The sequence below is a fragment of the Halichoerus grypus genome, chromosome 8 (genome assembly GCF_964656455.1).
Source record: "Halichoerus grypus chromosome 8, mHalGry1.hap1.1, whole genome shotgun sequence".
NCBI classification, from domain to species: Eukaryota; Metazoa; Chordata; class Mammalia; order Carnivora; family Phocidae; genus Halichoerus; species Halichoerus grypus.
This window is the reverse complement of record NC_135719.1, coordinates 79,388,382-79,395,165: the sequence shown is the minus strand read 5'-3', so window position 1 is coordinate 79,395,165 and position 6,784 is coordinate 79,388,382. Positions and strand designations below refer to the sequence as shown.

Genomic DNA, 6,784 nt, shown 5'->3' with positions numbered 1-6,784 from the left:
GTCAGGGTTAGAACCTGTGTGTGAAAGTACTCCAGACACTCTTTGAGGTATCTGTGCCACCTCCAAATAAACACAGACTGTGATTTCAAGGGAAATATGTAAAAGCCATGAGCAGAGTTTGAAGGGATGGAGAACACTCTTGCTCCAAGTCCGAGGGACACAGGGGTGGCGGAAGTGGCAGAAGAAGCCTTGGGTTGGTGAATAACCTCAAAAGTCGCTTAGGGCCCACATAGTTCTCCTGAGAATGTTGATAAATGCAATCAAGATGGCCCCAGGCTGGCAATGATGTGAAAAGCATCCCAAAGACACACACTCACAGTCATTACAATGCAACAGAAAGTGATTTTATTGCTGTGAACACAATGCAACAAAGCTTGGCAGAAGTTCCAAGATTAAAAATATGAGGCCTGGGTCTTCCTTTGCCCTCTTCCTTTGCCTTCCTTTGAAACACACAAAGCTCCAAAGCAGAAAAGAATCCTGTTTGTTTTTGTCCCCAACTGTGGTATTGCATCGTGGCCCTGTAATTCTCCAACTCCCCCCCTTTTTTCTTCTTTTTTTAAAGATTTATTTATTTATATGAGAGAGAGCACAAGCAGGGTGTGGAGCAGAGGAAGAAGACAACTCCCCACGGAGAAGGGAACCTGACATGGGACTGGATTCCAGAACGCTGGGACCATGACCCCAGTCGAAGGCAGACACTTAACCCACTGAGGAACCCAGGCACCCACTCCTTCTTTCTCTAAGGGAAACATGGAAATCAACAAAAGGAAAGAAAAAGAATAAGAGAACCTGCACCAAGTGATAGGGAAAGTCACGGAAACCTTAGTCTCGATCTAAGTGTACAGGAACCAGACGATAGGGAGGGTCGCCTGGCTGAGGGCGGTTACAGGCAACAGTGTAGAACTGGTACTTGGGAGTGGTACTGTAGCGGCAGTCGGGATATGTCCCTCCAGTGTGATAGCAGTAAGTCATCCTAATAGGATTTGTACTCTGATGGCAGTTATTCTGACCATTCCTGCAGATCTTGTTGGGCAAAAGACAGGTAGCAGCCACGTTGCGGAAGGAGTCGTGTAGAAAGGTGTTTTCACCCTTACATTTGCCTTTAAGACTATTGACACGAGGCATTTCATTGTGGCATTGGACAGGACCTGATCTTATATGTGATATTTCAAACTTTTGAGCCTCGGTGAGGTGTTGAGCCCAAGCACCAAGTGGTTGCACTGGTCCGCATGATCCCAGCAGCAACAGGATGAGAGGAAAGAGTCCCAGAAGATCCAGCATCATCTCTTCTGTATAGGAAGAGGAAAGAAAGTGAGAGAATGACAGTAGTAGAAGCCATAAGAGCAAAATTATTATTCACATCCATATAGATCTTTATTGCTCCTTTCAAGATTTCATTCGTCGAATTTTTTTTTAAACCATCTTCTTTCTGACTTGAGTCTCACATTCTATGAAGGACCGGAAGCCCAGAGAGGAGGATTGTGAGGTAAGATGACTTTCCTCTGACTGGCAGATCCCATTCTTTTCTTTGTCCTGTACTTATGGGTCCAGAACCTCGTCTCTTCCCTCCTCCCTCCTGGAATATTTCTCATCCACCTATGTGACCTAGACCTTCTGGCCATCTTCACGGCTCTACTCTCCCCAGCCCCCGGGGTTCTCCTCTTACCAGGTCTCTGTGCTGGAGCTCCCGCTGAGATCAGAGGCAGTGGTTAGTCCCACGCTCAGAGGCTTTTGTCTGCTGTTCCTCTGCCAGGTATGCCAGCGCAGCCTGCGTGCAGCAGGGAAGGGCTCCGAGCCCTAGGAAAGAGGAAAGGGAACCTAGGGCTTGGAAGATGCACTTCTTGTGCACAGTGTGGATGAGACCCACACTCTCCAACTCACCGTTTAAAGCCAGTATCACTGCAGGTACAGGAAGAGCAAACCTACTTAAAGCAACAATAAAGAAGTGATAACTTCCTCAAAGAAGTTGTGAGGAAGAGACGACTTCCTGATATGGGTGGAGAGCTTCCTTCCTGATCTTAAGCTTTAGTGTTTTGAAGCTCTAAGATTTCAGTTCTTTAGGAGAAAACACACCACGGAAATTTGATATAATAGTTGACCATGTACCTGATAGTGTTGTGAGTTGCAACAGCGGACTTGAATGAATTACTCATTTATGTGTATGTTCCTTGGGCCAGATACTGGGCTACTCAGATCCAGAAGCTCATGATCTAATGAAAGAGACGGTCAGATAAGTAGACAAATACATTGTATATTAAGAACTGTAAATAGCTTTTTTGGCTGTGGTGGAGGAGACCCCAGGGGGCTGTGAGGAGCTGGTAGAGAGAAGGACACAACACCTGAACTGAGTTTTGAGGATTAATTGGAAGTTAGATGAAGAGAATGGTAAGGTCATCCCAAAGAGGGAAATGTGTGTGAAGAGAAAGTCAGACGATTGGTTCCTGGATCCATTTTGAAAGCATAAGCACACTAGAGTGGTATTAGTTGCATTACTAACTTTGGTCTATGTTATTATGTTTGCTACTTAATTATTTTTTATGTACCTCTTTTATACTTTGAAAGATTTATTTATTTATTTGACAGAGACAAAGAGAGAGAGAGAGAGAGCAGGAGTGGGTGTTGGGGCAAAGGGAGAGAATCCCCTGGTAGAGTCCCCACCCTGCATGTAGCCTGATTAAGTCTCAGTCCCACCATCCCTGAGATTATGACCTGAGCTGAAACCAAGAGTCCAAAGTGCAACAGAATGACCCACCCAGGTGTCCCTGATATATTTACTTACTAACCTCATGCATGACCAGTCATTAACTTTGCTTTTTTACTCCTACTTCCTGTTTACCCACTGATTGTAGAAACCCATGGGGACCAAACAGCGACAACTGTCCTGATGTATCTGATCCCATTGCTCACATAATGCCTCATTGTCCACAAGAATGCTTACCTCTAGATTCTTTCAAGGACTCCCCAACAAGGTTTCAAGAAACCCCTTACCTTCCTTTCATGTATATAACTTGTCCCTAAGATCAACAGGGCATAGCAGCTTTGGGAATGATCCCCTGCTTTCTCCTTGGGTTGCCCCCTAGACTATAAAGCTTTCCTTGCTTTAAATCCTGTGTCTCAGAATTCCGCTTACTTCACATTGGGTGCATGGACAAGTTGGAGTCTGGTAACAAAGAGATCCATAGGCATGAAGGAGATGGGCCAATTTAGGGTATTTGCCTCTTGAATCTCTTCTTACTTTTCCATTGGTGCTATCATACACTTATTTGGACTCTTATTGCCTCCTGGAGGGCTCACAGAAAAGTCTCCTACAGGAACAGGGTCCCTGCCTCTAGCCTCTTTTCCTTCAATCTGTTCTATATATCACTTCCAGATGAATACTCCTTGAGCATAAATAGAATACGCTTGTTTTTAGTGTCTTCAATTATCTATAGGATAAAAATCATTTCATAAATGATTTTTCATCTAGCTCCCTGCTTGGCGGGGGGCCTGCTTCTCCCTCTCCCTCTCCCCCTGCTTGTGTTCCCTCTCTCGCTGTCTCTCTCTGTCACATAAATAAGTAAAATCTTTAAAAATAAATAAATAAATAAAATAGTTTTTGTCCTATGAAGTTGCCTTTTTGTAATGGGGGAGGGGTTCTCAGCCAAGAACCTAAAATGGTAGAGGGAAAATTATTTTTCCTCTCCTACACCTAGTACCTAAATTCTTAATCCCAGACAAATTATTATTTTTATTTTTTTAAGATTTTATTTATTTGAGAGAGACAGAGATAGAGTACATGCAGGAGTGGATAGGTGGAGAGGGGCAGGGGGAGAGGAAAAAGCTGGTTCTCCTCTGAGCAGGGAATCTCCATTGGTCTGGAACACAGGACCCCAAATTCATTTTCTAAGCTTAAGGCAGAGGCTTAATAGCTTAACCCACTGAGACATCCAGGTGCCTGCCAGCCAAATTCTTAATCCCTGTCCTTCAATGTCTAAATCAACTACCTGTGCCAAAACACCATTACTTCTGTGATATTTCAGTATTAGGTAAGGCAGGAATGTTTTAATTCCCTAGTGATTTTTTTTTTTCTGATCTATGCTTTCTCTTCATTCATTCCTACAGATAATGGGACAATTGACTCTAAGGTTAGAGTGGTTAATTATCTCTACTCCTACTTATATTTAGAACATTATCTGGGACACCTGGGTGGCTCAGTCAGTTAAGCATCTACTTTCTGCTCAGGTCATGATCTTAGGGTCCTGGAATCTAGACCAACTTTGGGCTCTCTCATCAGCGGGGAGCCTGCTACTCCTTCTCCCTCTGCTCTGCCTGCTTATGATCTTGTTCTCTCTCTCTCTGTCAAATAAATAAGTGGAATCTTCAAAAAAACAAAAATAAAAACATTATCTGATAAAATGCAGAAACCATAGTAAAGATGTAGGATGCACCAGTGTCAGGGTTAGAACCTGTGTGTGAAAGTACTCCAGACACTCTTTGAGGTATCTGTGCCACCTCCAAATAAACATAGACTGTGATTTCAAGGGAAATATGTAAAAGCCATGAGCAGAGTTTGAAGGGATGGAGAACACTCTTGCTCCAAGTCCCAGGGACACAGGGGTGGCGGAAGTGGCAGAAGAAGCCTTGGGTTGCTGAATAACTTCAAAAGTCGCTTAGGGCCCACATAGTTCTCCTGAGAATGTTGACAAATGCAATCAAGATGGCCCCAGGCTGGCAATGATGTGAGAGGCATCCCTAAGACACACACTCACGGTCACTACAATGCAACAGAAAGTGATTTTATTGCTGTGAACACAATGCAACAAAGCTTGGCAGAAGTTCCAAGATTAAAAATAGGGGGCCGGGTCTTTCTTTTCCCTCTTCCCTGTTGTCTTCCATCAAAACACAAAGCTCCAAAGCAGAAAAGAATCCTGTTTGTTTTTGTCCCCAACTCTGGTCTTGCATCTTGGCCCTCTAATTCTCCCACTCCCCTCCTTCTTTCTTCGACGGGAACCACGGAAATTTAACAAAGGAAAAAAAAAAACAAAACCCAGAAGAGATCATAAGAGAACCTACACCAAGTGAGAGGGAAAGTAATGGAAACCTTAGTCTTAATCTAAGTGTACAGGAACCAGAGGACAGGGAGGGTCACCTGGCTGAGGAGGGTTACAAGCAACAGTGTAGAGCTGGTTCTGGAGAGTAGTACTGTAGCTGCAGTTGGGATATGTCCCTCCACTGTGATAGCAGTAAGTCATTCTAATAGTATTTGCACTCTGGTGGCAGTTATTCTGGACATTCCTGCAGATCCTGTTGGGCAAAAGACAGGTAGCAGCCACGTTGTGGAAGGAGTCCTGCAGAAAGGTGTTCTGAGGCTTACAGCGCTGATTATAAATATTGACAGCAGACATTGCATTGTTGCACTGGACAGGACCCGCATTTATATGCTGAATTGCAAACCATTGAGCCCTGGTGGGGCATTGAGCCCAAGCACCAAGTGGATGCACTGGCCCCCATGATCCCAGCAACAACAGGATGAGAGGAAAGAGTCCCAGAAGATCCAGCATCATCTCTTCCGTGTAGGAAGAGGAAAGAAAGTGAGAGAATGACAGTAGTAGAAGCCATAAGAGCAAAATTATTATTCACAACTATTTAGATCTTTATTGCTCCTTTCAAGATTTCATTCGTCGAATTTTTTTTTAAACCATCTTCTTTCTGACTTGAGTCTCACATTCTATGAAGGACCTGAAGCCCAGAGAAGAGGAATGTGAGGTAAGATGACTTTTCCTCTGACTGGCAGATCCCATTCTTTTCTTTGTCCTGTACTTATGGGTCCAGAACCTTGTCACTTACCTCCTCCCTCCTGGAATATTTTTCCTTCACCTATGTGACCTAGACCTTCTGGCCATCTTCACGGCTCTACTCTCCCCAGCCCCCGGGGTTCTCCTCTTACCAGGTCTCCGTGCTGGGCTCCTGCTGAGGTCAGAGGCAGTGGTTAGTCCCACGCTCAGAGGCTTTTGTCTGCTGTTCCTCTGCCAGGTATGCCAGCGCAGCCTGCGTGCAGCAGGGAAGGGCTCCGAGCCCTAGGAAAGAGGAAAGGGAACCTAGGGCTTGGAAGATGCACTTCTTGTGCACAGTGTGGATGAGACCCACACTCTCCAACTCACCGTTTAAAGCCAGTATCACTGCAGGTACAGGAAGAGCAAGCCTACTTATAGTATGTGACTCAAAGAAGTTTTGAGGAAGTGATGACTTCCTGATATGGGTGGAGAGCTTCCTTCCTGATCTGAAACTTCAGTGTTTTGAAGCTCTATGATTTCAATTCTTTAGGAGAAAACACATGATGGAAGTTTGATATAATAGTTGTCATGTACCTGGTAGTGTTGTGAGTTCCAACAGCGGACTTGAATGAATTATTCATTTATGTTTATGTTAATTAGGCCAGATACCAGGCTACTCAGATTCAGGAGCTCATGATCTAATGAAAGAGATGGTCAGATAAATAGACAAATACATTGTATTTACAAATGTAAATAGCTCTTTCGGCTGTGGTGGAGACCCCAGGGGCTGTGAGGAGCTGGTAGAGAGAAGGCCACAACACCTGAACTGAGTTTTGAGGATTAATTAGAAGTTAGGTGAAGAGGGGCACCTGGGTGGCTCAGTCGTTAAGTGTCTGCCTTCGGCTCAGGTCATGATCCCAGGGTCCTGGGATCGAGTCCCACATTGGGCTCCCTGCTCAGTGGGAAGCCTGCTTCTCCCTCTCCCGCTCCCCCTGCTTGTGTTCCTGCTCTCGCTGTCTCTCTCTGTCAAA

General features: G+C 44.8%; 1 long non-coding RNA gene across 3 annotated transcripts; it reads right to left on the bottom strand.

The window, feature by feature from the left end:
• Positions 1 to 322: 322 nt before the first annotated feature.
• LOC144378751 (uncharacterized) lies at positions 323 to 6,167 on the bottom strand. Of its 3 annotated transcripts, XR_013440621.1 has the most exons (5): positions 5,927 to 6,167; positions 5,129 to 5,283; positions 2,107 to 2,210; positions 1,667 to 1,797; positions 323 to 1,289 (listed from the first exon to the last, which is right to left on the bottom strand). It is a non-coding gene; the product is annotated as an uncharacterized LOC144378751 (long non-coding RNA). The 3 variants fall into 3 exon arrangements; XR_013440620.1 differs by lacking the exon at positions 5,129 to 5,283 and having other exon boundaries at positions 5,927 to 6,160; XR_013440619.1 differs by lacking the exons at positions 2,107 to 2,210; positions 5,129 to 5,283 and having other exon boundaries at positions 5,927 to 6,155.
• Between the last annotated feature and the right edge of the window lie 617 nt (positions 6,168 to 6,784).